This window comes from Lagenorhynchus albirostris, chromosome 10 (genome assembly GCF_949774975.1).
Source record: "Lagenorhynchus albirostris chromosome 10, mLagAlb1.1, whole genome shotgun sequence".
Classification (NCBI taxonomy): domain Eukaryota; kingdom Metazoa; phylum Chordata; class Mammalia; order Artiodactyla; family Delphinidae; genus Lagenorhynchus; species Lagenorhynchus albirostris.
The window spans coordinates 103052068-103065339 of record NC_083104.1 but is presented as its reverse complement, the minus strand read 5'-3'; positions in this window follow the sequence as shown (position 1 = coordinate 103065339).

Genomic DNA, 13272 nt, shown 5'->3' with positions numbered 1-13272 from the left:
TCGGACTCAGTGTGTGTCTCACAGCCCATCTCGGGTATTTGAGAGGAGACTGTAGGATGAGACATGGAAAATGCGCACAGGTGAGACACACACACGTGAATATTCATTATATTGTAAATGCCGTTGTTCACATACTCAGATGAGTGTACTTTTAAGATAGTCCCCATCTTGGTGGACTGTATATTTATCCTGATATTTATCTTAATACTTTCCTTTTGAATGTTACTTATGGATGATTTCCCTAATTTTCTAAATTTTATAGTATGAACGCATGCATTACTTTTATACTTAGAAGAAAGTTTATTGTTAAAACCATTTTTTATGTGTACATGTTAACACCTATATGATGACCACAGCTTGGAATTCTTGGGACCTCATAGAAAGCAGTCTGTTGAGATGCTTCAGAAGGCAAACTATATACTGTTACTAGTAGACACAGTTATATGTAGAATTATGTATTCCATTATAAGTACAAATGCATTCCATTACCTGGAATTCAAATCAGGGGAAGACAGGGAGGTCAGGAAGCCAGGGATGCCAAGCACAAGATGCCGGGTCCAGAGAAATGGCAGACGCTTGGAGTGGGTTGTACCCAGGCTTAGCACGCGTCGTCGGGTGGTCCACGTTAATTTGAAGGAGCTGAAAAGCCACACTTTCTGAACCTTAGTTACCTCATTAGTAAAACAGAGGAAGACAGTGACCCTGTGCTTTCAACTCCACAGAGCTGTCGTAGAAAACAGAGATGAGAGACTGCATGTGACCATGCTGGGGAAGCCGGCGAGTCCCAGCCTGGAGGCAGGTGCCGGCTACGGTCACGTCTTAGGGCTGCATCTCTGGAGGTGCCCTGCGACTTCCCGCAGGCAGGGCTGCCATCCCAGCCATGTCCGACAGCTGCCCTGCAGCCCTGGGAGCCTTTCTCTGAGCCACACGTCTCGCCCCAGGAGGCAGAGCCTCGGCCACCGTGTTTCCCCGTGCCGCTGGCTGGCGGGCAGGCTGTGTGGTTGGAGACGGGCTGCTGGCCGGGCTCTTAGGCCTGGGTGGGCGATCGGGTGGGCTGGGTGTGCACGAGGCCTGGTGCTGGTGTCCATAGGGCTGGCATCAGGCCACAGAAGCTCCTAAGGAAGCAGGCCCAGATGGTCCCCAAAGTGGTAAGGGGAACGTGCACGCAAACCCATAACACTGCTTCCACGTGCCTTGCCACACTACCAGGCCAAAGCCAGGAGGGGAGTTGGGTTTCATGGACAAATATTTCTTTTTCACTCCTTTTCTTATAAAACTATCCCCAACCTGTCCAAATTGTCTGGAAGCCATTCGTGTGTCAACAGCAGGCAGTTTTACGGGGATGGCGGGAGCATATTCCCTGCTTGGACTCTGGGCTCCGTGTGGAAAATGAGCTGCTGCTAATGAAGCCCAGCTGAGAGCCCCCGAGGCCTCCCTGAAAGTTTTATATTTCAGACCAGGCTTCTGCTCTGGTGCAAAGAGTGGGTGCAGGTAAATGGTTAACAGCCGATTCTCCAGAGGGGAAAAACCCGGAATCGTAGCATTTGCCAATTTCCATGGTGTAAGTATTCTCACCACGGCCAAGATCAAGGTACTGACACAGTATCAGTGATTGCAGAGTTGGTAAGAGACGCAGAGCACGTGTGAGCCCGCTCCAGGACACCACTGGGTCCAGATTTATGTGTCAGATGCACCCTTTACATCTTTACCTCGAGGCAAGACGAGCATCTCAAAACAGCATGTGCAGAACTGGACTAATGACCTCTCTGCCCCACACCCAGCTGGCTTTCTGCCAGGGTTTCCTCTCTGAGTGCGTGCACAGCGCCACATGCAAGTCAGACCCCAGACATCACAAGTCACCCTTTATGTCTCCCTCCTTCCTCACCACCACATCCAAGCCATCACCAAGACCTGCTAATTTCACTTCCTAAATATTCACAATCTGATTACCTCCCCCCAGCCCCTGTCATCACTATTGATTGCCTGCATTATTGCAAAAGGCCAAGTGGTTTTCCTGTATCCACTCGTACCCACACATACACTCAACCCATTTCCTAGTATTGAGAGAGAGAGATCCCTGAAAAAATGCAAATCTGAGAACATTATTCCTTTGCTTAAAGCCTTCGATGACCTCCGATGGCTCAGGATAATAATCAGAATCCTTAGGGTGGCCTGAAGGGACATGGGTCTCCTGCTGCCCCTTCAGCCTTAATCCCGTGCTGCTCTGGTCCTGTGCCCCTTGCTCCTGCCTTGGCCATGCTGCGTGTCCTTCAGGTCCTCAAACACACCAAGTCCTTTTCTGATGCAGATCTTTGTACAAAGTGTTCTCTCTGCCTGGAGTCACTTGGTCTGACCAACTCCCCATTCTTCAGTCTCAGCTAAAGTTTTTTAGAAAGGTCGTCTCAAACCTCCCTCTGCTTTTATCTTCCACAACGTCCTGCTCTTGGTTTGCTGTCCCATCAGCAGTGTAGGAAAGTCCTAGTTGCCTCATATCCAAGCCAACACTTGGTATTATCAAGCTTCAAGATTTTTGACAACCTGGTATAGTGGCATCTCGTTGTGATTTTAGTTTGCATTTCCTAGGTTACTAATAAATTTGGGTATTTAAAATGTTTATTGCCCATTTAAATTTTCTGTTGTGTGCAATGCCTGTTCAAGTTGGTAGCCCATTTTTCTATTGGGCTGTCTTATTCTTATTAATTATTAGTAGGAACACTTTACATATGATGGATACCAAAGTTTGTGAGTTACATGTATTGCTAGTATCTTCTTCCATTATTTGCCTTGTTTTCTCTTTTAAAGATGTCTTTTAAGAAAAATAAATTTCAAAATTTAAGGTTATCAAGTGTTTTTTCTTTTAATTTCTAGTACTTTTTGTATTCTTTAGAATTTCTGCTTGTAAGGGCCTGTTGAGCTGAACTCTGTCAGGTTTTGTTCTTCTAAAGGTAAATTATTTTCTCTTCATTCTTGGAAAATTAATTTGACTAGGTATAGAATTTCAGGAGGATCATAATTTCCTTTCAGTATATTGAAAAAAAAAAGTCCACTCTTTTGTGGCTTTCATCATTGCTGGTAAGAAGTCAGCCTTCAATATAATTCCTTCCTTTTGAAGGTTTCTGACTCGTATTTAAAATCTTTGTTTTTGATGTTCTTCAGTTTTGTTATGATGTATCTACTTTGGGATTTCCTTATTTATCCTGCAGGGAATTGACTGGGCTTCCTTAATCTGAGGGTTCGAGTCTTTCAACAAGTCTGGAAATTTCTCATTCATTCTCTCTCTCTTTTTTTTTTAATTGGACTATAATTGCTTTACAATGTTGCATTAGTTTCTGCTGTACAGCGAAGTGAATCAGCTGTATGAATACATATAACCCCTCGCTCTTGGACCTCCCTCTCACCCTCCCTAGCCCACCCATCTAGGTCGTCACAGAGCACCAAGCTGAGCTCCCTGTGCTGTATAGGAGGTTCCCACTAGCTATCTATTTTATACATGGTAATGTATTTATGTCAAACCTAATCTCCCAATTCATCCCACCCTCCCCTTCCCACCCCGTGTCCACACATCTGTTCTCTATGTCTGCGTCTCTATTCCTGCCCTGGAAATATGTTCATCTGCACTATTTTTCTAGATTCCACATATATGCGTTAACATACGATATTTGTTTTTCTCTTTCTGTCTTCACTCTGTATGACAGTCTCTAGGTCCATCCACGTCTCTGCAAATGGCACTATTTCGTTCCTTTTTTATGGCCGAGTAATATCCCATTGTGTATATGTACCGCATCTTCTTTATCCGTTCATCTGGTGTTGGACACTTAGGTTGTTTCCATGTCCTGGCTGTTGTAAATAGTGCTGCAATGACCATTGGGGTACATGTGTCCTTTTGAATTATGGTTTTCTCAGGGTCTATGCCCAGTAGTGGGATTGCTGGGTCATATGGTGGTTCTATTTTTAGTTTTTTAAGGAACTTCCATACTCTTCTCCATAGTGGCTGTATCAGTTTACATTCCCACCAACAGTGCAAGAGGGTTCCCTTTTGTCCACACCCTCTCCAGCATTTATTGTTTGTAGATTTTTTTGATGATGGCCATTCTGACTGGTGTGAGGTGATACCTCATTGTAGTTTTGATTTGCATTTCTCTAATAATTAGTGATGTTGAGCATCTTTTCATGTGCCTCTTGGCCATCTGTATGTCTTCCTTGGATAAATGTTTAGGTCTCTTTTGAATGTTGCTTCTTCCCCATTTATATCCCTTATCTCCTACTAAACTCTAATTAAACATAAATTACAACTTTTCATTCTCTCTTACATCTCTTTGTGTCTCTGGGTTGCATTTTGAATACTTTCTTCATATCTACCTTCTGGTTTCATAGTTTTTTGTTTGGTTGTGCTTAATCTGCTGTTTAACTTGTCTAATGACTTTTGAAACTTAATTATTATTATAATTTTCATTTCTAAAAGTTCTACTTTAAATTTGATTCTGTTTATAAACATGCTTGGTCATTTTAAAAGCTCTAAAAGATTAAAAAAGTTATTAAAAGATTAAAATACTTATTTTTTATTTTTTGATAATTTGTATGTTTAAAATCTTTACCTGGGCTATTCTGGGTGGGTATATGTCTCTGTACCTATCTATCTATCTATCCACCTATTATCTATCTATCTACCTACCTATCTATCTCTACGACACAGAGATATGCCACCATATTCTTCTTCAAGGGAAGAGTTGATGCCCAGCTGTGTGGAGGCACGAGATCAGCAGGCAGCCTCCATCTGCAAAGTGCCGCCTCGCCTGTGCCATGCCCTGCCCACAGCAGCCTGGATCTGGAAGCTGCGTGAGGGTGTCAAGCCTGGTGCAGGATGACTCTGATGGACAGTATTCTCACTGGTGCTTTCTGCTGGGTTGACAGGGTTGTGTCAGAGCTACACTGAGTTCAACTTTCCTTCTGCTCAATCATGCTTTTTTTCCATCCCCTTCACAGTTACTGATCCTAAAAACATCTGTATTCCAAGTTCTGGCCTGGCGGCTGCTTTCAGAAAAACCCAATCCACAGTGTGTGCGGGTGTGTGAGTGTGAGTGTGAGTGCGTGTGTGTGTGTGCGCATGTGCGTAGCCGCGTGTGTGAGTGTGTGTGGATGTGGGTTTGCGTGTTCTGCTGCTTCCTCATGGCACCCTGTTTTCTTCCTGTTTATGCTCCTGAAACTATCTGTTGGAATTCTGTGAGAGAGATTGAGATGGGGCCTCTTTTGAGGATATAAGAGATTTCTGCTGTCGGTTGCCTGGGAGTATGACCGACTTGGGATGAGTGTGAGTTAAACTGTCTGTGTTTTTCCAAACCACAGACGCAGTGTGTGTCGTCTGCAAGCCCCTGTCAGCGGGAATGCGGTCCTGGGTTCCCCGGACAGGCTCGCTCCTCACTCCCGTCTCCGAACTGGGCCTGTTCCCACCGACCCGGATTCTGAGGCTGTGGACATTCTGGACCCCACCTGTATGTAGTGTTTTCCTGCCTTGGGTGGGCTGAAGCCTTCACTTCCTGTTTTTCCTGCCACCATGGAGCTCTCCAGTGGAAATGGAAGGTCACAGAGTTCAGTGCATAGACTCAGGGTGAAGGCTGGTTTGGGTCTTGCTTCCTTTCCAGTGTTTCACTTTGAAACTGGAAACTCATGGTTCCGGGCGTCAAAGTGAGACAGACTTCTCACTTTATTGCCAAATGCTGATTCATAAAATTGTTACTTTCTTTTGGTTCATATTTATCCAGACTTCCTTTATTTTTCTTTTTTTGAAAGGGGGCTGAGTCATTTAGGGCTTCTGGTCCTCCACACTGATGGACACAAATGTCTGGAGTTATGTTTAAGTAGACGTAGGATATGATCCATCCGTCTCCAGCCCCTCCCCTCCCTGGAGCCTGGGGGATGGGACTGAAAGTTCAAGCATCTCATCATGGTTGGGCCTTTCTGGAGAGCAGCCCCACCCTGCAGCCATCTGGGAGCCACCAGGATTGGCCTCCTTAGAACAAGTGATGCTCCTGCCACCCAGGAAGTGCCAAGGGATTTAGGAGCTCTGTGTCGGGATCTGGGGGATGGGCAGAGACCAGTATGTTCTCTTGTTACTCATCCCGCTTTCCCTATCTCTACACAATCTCCCCGTTTTAAGACTCCCTCTCCTTGATTTAAGTTTTGATGGTGGTTTTCTCAGCTGCCTCCCAGCCCTCTGACCTGATTGAGCGTGTCTCTGTCTTCATCTTACTACATCTACGGAACACTTCTCAGAGTTGGTTATTTCCGAGCAGGACAAAACTGTTCCAGGAAGCGATCATTCCTGCTGATTCCATCCTCACAGGTTAGCAATCTTAACATTCGGGGCACATCTCACTATAGCAGGTGCAAGGAAATGGAAGACTGAGTAAAGCACTCGCTGGTGACGCTACAGTAGTCATCAAACGTGCGTGGGCATTGATCACCCAGGACGCAAGCGGACTTGTGAGAACACAGATATGGGGCCGTGCTCTCAGAGTTTCTTGTTCAGTTGGTCTGGGACAGAGCCGGAGAATTTGAATTTCTCCCAACCTCCCAGGGACCACTCTTAGAGAACTGCCACGCTGATATGATGAGACAGGTGGTCACAAAGCTTCTCAGTAGTCAGCAGGTAGTGCTCAGCGTTAAGCAGTAAACTCAAAGTCAAGCTTAAAGTGAACTCTGTCCAAAGGAAGCCACTGTTTTGGGCTCCTCGATTTCTTTGAGGCACATTCTGCTCACTCGTTGCCATGTTGTGCATATTTAATCGTCTACACATGAAGGCAGACAGAGGAGGTGAGGGGATCTTGGACCCTAAAGGTGAGGAAAATGCCATCAGAACTGTGCCTTCCCAGCCTCCTGTACACAAAGGAAGATGAAGAATGGCTTAGGGGTTTCTGCTGGTGTCTCCATGTCAATATTATGGATTTTAATGGTTGATGAGAAAGAAGTGTTACAACGTTTCAGGGACCCAGATCAACCAAAGGCTTTAGATCTAAGTAAGACCGAATCTTACTTAGAACAAGAGCCAAAAAACTGAACTTGTACCAGATACAATACAGACAAGACATACCGGATAAGCACCATTTTGATATTGATGATAAAATATGAAGGTCATAAAAATGAAAACACACCAAAATTTCCAAAACCAATGATCAGGAGAATTTCTGAAGTAATGGACCAAGCACGGCTATAGCAAGGGACCTGGGTAAGTGACTTTGCTGCAATTTCCTTGGAAGCTGCCTAAATCTTGTCTTTGTCCTCAAAACTCACATCTGCAATCACGGCTAGTCTGAGAAGGTGACCCTAGCTTTTTTTTTTTAAGATGAGTGAAAATTGTACTCCAGAAAGAAATTAGAATACAAGTAAGAATAAAAATAGAAAAGCAAATTTAAATCCATAGAGTTAAACCTTTAGTAAACTAGCTTGGGTGTAAGTGCACTGATCTGTTTTATATTCATTGTAATATGGTGTCCCCTTGACGTGCTTAGAGCATCAGAAAGACTTACACCTATTAAATCTTCGGACGAGTCTGATTAATTTTTGTTACCGATCATTTGTTTAAATGTTGAGTCAAATTTGTTAACTTCATAACTTTATATTTAATAGAAATTTAATAATTTAGCTTTTTATTTAACAGTTAGGTATATGACGAGGGTGTGAAATATTTAGAGAAGTGTTAAGTGTTTAAAAAAGAGTCAGTGGAGAACGAAGTACAAATGACGGTGAGCTTCTTTTCCTCTCCATATATAAAGGCTGCTCAGATATTGAATTTTTATCATAAAACAGATTGGCCAGTTGAAGAGACAACTAATCTCTTTTATAGAGCAAAGGGTATTATTTATTGGATATAGAGTATCCTACGCTCTGTATTTATCAAGAGATTCCTTTCTCAATTGATAAATTTTTGTTGATGTGATTAGTCCGCAGGTTCTCCCTGTCTGTTTTTCACATAGCTCACTGCTGAAGCTGCAATTCTTTTTTTTTCAAAAAGAGCACTATTACTTATTATCTGTGAGCATTTTTCAATTCCACAAGAGAATAGATGAACTGCACAGTCTCTGTAATCTTGTAAAGGCATTTGGCCTGGAAGATGCTCCTTGGCTGTGTGCCAATAACAGTGGCTCCAGGGACAATGTTTAGTTAGTCCAAAGTGAGCAACTTTAACTTTTACTGCTTAATTTCTGATCAGCTCTTCAGAATTGGCTCAACATTCGGTACCAGGATGAAGTTTATGAGAAGGAATTTCCATGTCCAAGGAAGAACCAAGACTGCAGAGAGGTTACAGTATGAAAACCGAAAAGGAAAAAAAAATCTATCCTAAACTGGTTTTATTAACTGTTGATAATTATTTTAGAGTATTTAATACAGTCTCCTACTGTATCAACCTGTATCAGGAAGCTGAATTCACGCAATCCTTCTGGGAAGCCAGTTGGTGGCCCAAGCTGGCTAGAGGTTTGATGGGAAAAACCACCAGAGGGCTGGTAATTCGCCCATTTCCCTCTTTCTCCCTCTTTTTCTTCCCTTCCCGCTTTACCCACCTTCTCTTCGGGCTGTTGAAGATTTATTGCCTTTCAGTACTTACACATGATGTTTTCATAGGCTCTAATGAGGTCCCAGCAGTTTCTAACAATAACAGGACGTTCCCGTTCCTAAGATACATTACGTGTTTTCCCTAATCTTTCTCCCTTGAATGAAATGCTTAGAAGTATGTTAGCCCCCAATTCCCTTTCCTTTACCATGATAGATAGTCCAGTTACTAAATAGAGCTAAATACTTTGCTGTGACTTTTAATACTCATTTGATTTTGAATAGAATCCCACAAAGAAGAGCACTTGTGTGCTCTGAATGTGCTTTCTGGTAGATCGCCTGAGCACGGGCGAAGCACCTGTTTGCCATCCTGGCCAGCCCTCCATCCTGATGGTGATTCTGGGGACATTCTCTGGTCGTTGTGGGGAGCTGGTCAGGCAGATGCTCCCCTGTCCCTCCGGTTCTGATTCTAGCCCCACGTGAGCCCGGCCTTAACAAGGACTCACCCCCTTGGCCCAGCTGTCTGGAAAGGTCGCCTCTCTGGCTGCCAGACGAGGAGGTGTTTTTTAGGAGGAGGATTTGTGGCCACGAGCTCCCGCCACTGCCTTCTGCGGTAGCAGGGTCGGGAGCCAAGTCTAGAGGTAGTTTTCTCCTTAAAGATCAGACAGATTAAAAGTAAGCAACAAAGAAAGGAGCGCGCCGTGTCCCTGACGAGTATCTGTGATGTGACACACGGGCACTTGGGCAAAATGGGCACCTTCCTTTGAGGAGCTGAGGTGCAGGGCTGCCTTCAGCCAGAAGGGGCCCTGAGGAGGGCACTTGCCATGACCCTGGGGCGGCAGCTCTAGTTTGGAGCTGGGCACCAAGGCCGGTGCCTTTCACTCTGCCCTGAAGTTAGCTTGTTATAAATGGGCAGGTTGGGTCTCCAAACCAGCGAGGAAGCCAGCTTGAAAAATCGTCCTGGGAAAAGCAGGAATCATTTGTTCTCCGCTCAGAAAGTCGCTGTGCCCTGAGAGGACGGCAGCTCGCAGAGCCTCAGACTAGCGCCCTCGGGGTCGCCGCCCGGTGGCCGCAGGTCTCCCCTCGTCCCAGGCGTCCGCTCCCGGCCTGTCCTTCACCACTCACACTCGGGGCTCGGTTTCTGCTCACTGCTTCTCTAAAGATGACCTGGAGACAGCTCTGAAGAGCCTCCTGTTTCCACATTGCTGTGGGAGAGGCACAGCGGGGCCGGTCCGCACGGCCTGTGCTAACCCCCGTTTTCCATCCTGTTTTCTGGCCAACTGCCTTTGCGCTTCACACTCGTCACGACTGAAACACGTTCCAGCTGGGAGCAGAGGCAGTAGGCTGGTCATCTGCTCCACGGGGTCCCCAGGTCCCATCCTCGTGCCCCTGAGTCTGGCTCCCCGAGTCCTAACTGGGGGGGCCTCCTTCCACCCTTGGGCAGGTGGGCCCCCCCCCCGAGGATGTTCTTTGTAGGGTTGGAGCCCCGGGATCCATTTTACTTAGTTGTCTGTCCATTTTTTCCAAACAAGCTGTCTGTCCCCAAAAAAGGATCAAATGGAAAACTTCATAAATACTCCAAATGGGGGAAACAAGAAGTGGAATAAAAGTGATGTAGCTGTTGACAGAAAACATGCTGTCATTTCTCCTCTGTAAATATATAGTATCCATTTTTAGAAACAAGCTATGCCTGAAGCTGAAGAAGAGCCCTCACGGCCTCCCCGGCTTTGGGACACTGTCGAGAGCTACCCCCAGTGATGTGCGGGTCCCCTTGGGGGGTGTGGGGCACGGCTGCAGGGCCAGGGAAACCTCTGAGAAGTAGGTATGGTTTCTAGTGCAGAAATGCAAAGTGATGCTTGGAGGGGTCCCCAGGGGCCGGGGTCCTGTGACTTGTTGGACAGATGCTTCTTCAGCATCCATCATCCCAATTCCCATGAGCTGATTTCTAAGCCATACCCAACCTCTGCCTATAAACCTTATTCAGATAATAATAACAACAACAACTAGCATTTGGAGATGCTTACTGTCCTCTGGGCACTGGGCTAGGACTTTACAAGGACCGACTCTTCCAGCCTTGGCAGCAGTCCTCAGTGGGGGGCAGTGTTGTCATCATCCCGTTTTACAGATGAGGAAGCTGAAGCACAAAGGAAGGACTAGCTTTCCTGATGGCGCAGCTGAGAAATGACGGAGCTGAGACTCACACCCAGGTCCTTGGGCGCCAGAACCTGTCCCCTTGTTAGTATCCCTTTATTGTGGATTAAGAAAGGCCTAGAAAAACAACCAGAAGTACACTGTGAACTAATTAATTTTTATTGACACTGTTTGGAATTCATAGAAGATTAAATGAATATAATTATGATGGGATTGCTTGACCTATAAAGTACAACAGGTGGTGTTCGATCTAATTGTGGGTCCTTATAACTGAGAGGCATGGGAGTTCCCAAACCGACAGAAGCGGGGACCCTGTGAAGGTGGGGGTGAGCCTGGAGTGACGTGGCCACAGCGAGGGGAGGCTGGCAGCCCCCAGAGGCTTCGAGAGGCAAGAAACAGACTCTCCCCTAAAGCCTGGGGTGGGGGGAGGATGGAGTACAGCCCTGATGACATTTTGATTCCAACCCAATGATACCAGGTTCGGACTTACGGCCCCCGGAGGGTGATTACCTCAGTTCTATTAAGTAGAGCTGTAATCATTCAAGGGCAGAGGAGGGAGAAAAGGAGGATTTAGTGTCTTATCCTCTGTATTGCATTAGTCTGAACCAGTACTTTCACACATTTTGACCTAGTACTCGTTTTCACTCTTAAAAGTTATTGAAGACCCTAAAGAGCTTATCATTATGTATAGTTTATCTACATATATGTACCATATTAGAAATTAAAACTGAGCAAATTGAAAATACTTATTAATTCATATAAAAATAAAAATGGTAAACCTGTTACATGTTGACATAAAAACCATAATTTTGTGAAAATGGCTATATTTTCCAAAACAAAACAATTAGTAGAGTGGCATTGTTTTACATTTTTGGAAAACTCCTTCCTTTCTGGCTTGGTAGCTAGAAGACTATTGGATTCTCTTACTTGCCTTGAATTCAGTCTGTTGCAATATGGTGTTTTGATTGAAATGTATGGAATCTGGGCTCACATACATGTAGTTTCAAAAGGAGGAATATTTTCACAGACTTTTGGATAATTGTAACTATTCTTCTTTGAGTCTTCATAAAAATTAAATGATAATTTTTAAAAGTTAGTTGTAATGTAGAATCTGAAAAGATATCAGTGAACTTTTGGAACCATGCTACTGTAAAATCCATTGGTATATTTGGTACTTTGAATGGGTCTTTTTCACCCATGAAAGACTTTTATTTATTTGTTTATTTTAAATTGTGGTAAAATATACATAACATAAAATTTAGCATCTTAACCATTTTTAAATGTACAGTTCAGTAGTTTTAAGTACATTCGCTTTGTTGTGTAATCACCACACCATCCATCTCCAGGGTTCTTTTCATCTTGCAAACCTGAAACTCTGCCCCCATTAAACAATAATTTCCCGTTCCCCTGCCCCCCATCCCAGGACAACCACCATTGTACTTTCTATTTCTAAACATTTGATTACTTTAGGTACCTTATGTAAGTGAATCATCCAGTATTTGTCCTTCTGTGGCTCATTTCACTGAGCATCATGTCCTCAAGGTCCATCCATGTTGTACAGATACTAGCATTACCGTCCTTTTTAAGGCTGAATAATATTCCATTGTATGGATGGACCACATCTTGCTTATCTATTTAATAATCTGCCAGTGAATGCCTGGATTGCTTGCCCCTTTTTGTTATTATGAATACTGCTGTGAACATGAGGGGACAAATACCTTTTGAGACTCTGCTTTCAATTCTTTTGGTCATATTATCAAAAGTGGAATTGCTGGATTGTATGGTAATTCTATTTTTAATTTTTTGAGGAACTGTTTTCCATAGCAGCTGTACCATCTTACATTCTTACCAAGCGTGTACAAGGGTTCCAATTTCTCTACATCCTCACCAACGCTTGTTAGCTTTTGTTTTTGATAACCGTTATTAGTCAAGGCTCTCCATTCTCCAGAAAAAGAAAACCAATAGGGTGTGTGTGTGTGTGTGTGTGTCCATACAAACATAAATATTTATTTATGTTTATGTTTGAATTTATACATACTTATTTTTATTTATTGTAAGGAATTTGCTCACATGATCTCGCAGTTTGCTAAATCCCCAGGTCTTCAGTCAGCAGGACTGAACTCCAGGAGAAGTGATGGCTTTACCCCAGTCCTAAGGCCAGCAGGATCCAGACCCAGGAAGAGCTGATGTTAAAGTCTGAGTCAGAAGTTAGGGAGATATTCTGTCTCAGCTCAAGGCCGTCAGGTCTATTTGGGCTGTCAACTCAACCGGGTGAGTTCCACTCACTTTAGGGAGGACAATCCTTTTGACTCAACCTTCTATTCAAATGTTAATCTCACCAGAAACACCCTCACAGACACACCCAGAATCATGTTTGACCAAATGTCTGGGCGCCCCTGGACCATTCTAGCTGACACATAAAATTGTCATCTCAGTAGCCATTCTAGTGAGTGTGAGGTGATCGCTCACTGCGGTGTAGACGTGCGTTTCCCTAACGACTAGTGGACCATCTTTTCGTGTGCTCATTGGCCTTTTGTTTATCTTCTTAGGAAATGTCTATTCGAATCCTTTCCTCAT